The sequence below is a fragment of the Penaeus monodon genome, chromosome 22 (genome assembly GCF_015228065.2).
Source record: "Penaeus monodon isolate SGIC_2016 chromosome 22, NSTDA_Pmon_1, whole genome shotgun sequence".
Lineage (NCBI taxonomy): Eukaryota > Metazoa > Arthropoda > Malacostraca > Decapoda > Penaeidae > Penaeus > Penaeus monodon.
Window position 1 is genome coordinate 44,675,574 of NC_051407.1, and position 750 is coordinate 44,676,323.

Consider the following 750-nt stretch of genomic DNA (forward strand, 5'->3'; position numbering starts at 1 on the left):
TCGGCTCTTTCTTTAATATGATATTACATGGTTTGTACAAAAATAAAATAAATAATTCACTCAATGTTTCATTATCACAGAAAAGTCTTATCTTTAATTCAAAATAAATATGTGATTTTTTAACATGAACATAAATCAATCCCTTTAAAAAAGAAAAAATATATGCACTATGTATATAAAATAGGAATTATGCTATTGTTCCAAAATAGAAAGCGTCCTTGTCTGTATGTATACATGTAAAAATAAAATAAAAAAAATTTGATTGTATTTTATGACAAAGAGGGGACAAACACTTTGGCGTTGAAAATAAAAATAAAGAAACACTTTGTTTTCTTTTTGTTATACTGAAATCTAAGCTTTGGCTTTGAAATTCACACAAAGGAAACAGTCTTTGGCTTGAAATTAACACAAAGGAAACAAACTTTTGGGTTTCAGTATAAAAAAAAACTTGAACTTTAAAATGAACCAAAAAGGAAACAATCTATTGATATGAAAACAACAAAATGGGAAATTAAATTTTAGCTTTAGAAAGTACAAAAAAAAAATCTTTAAAAAAATCAAAATAAGAAAAAAGGAACTTTAACTTTGGCTTTGAAGAAATAAACAACAAACCTCTAGTTTTGAAAATAAAACAAAACAAAAAAACTGGCTTTCAGAATAAAAACAAAATAATTAACAAGAAAGCTCTGCTAAAGCCCCCCAAAATAAATGAACAATGAAATGTAAAGCAATTAATTAAACCCTAAAAAA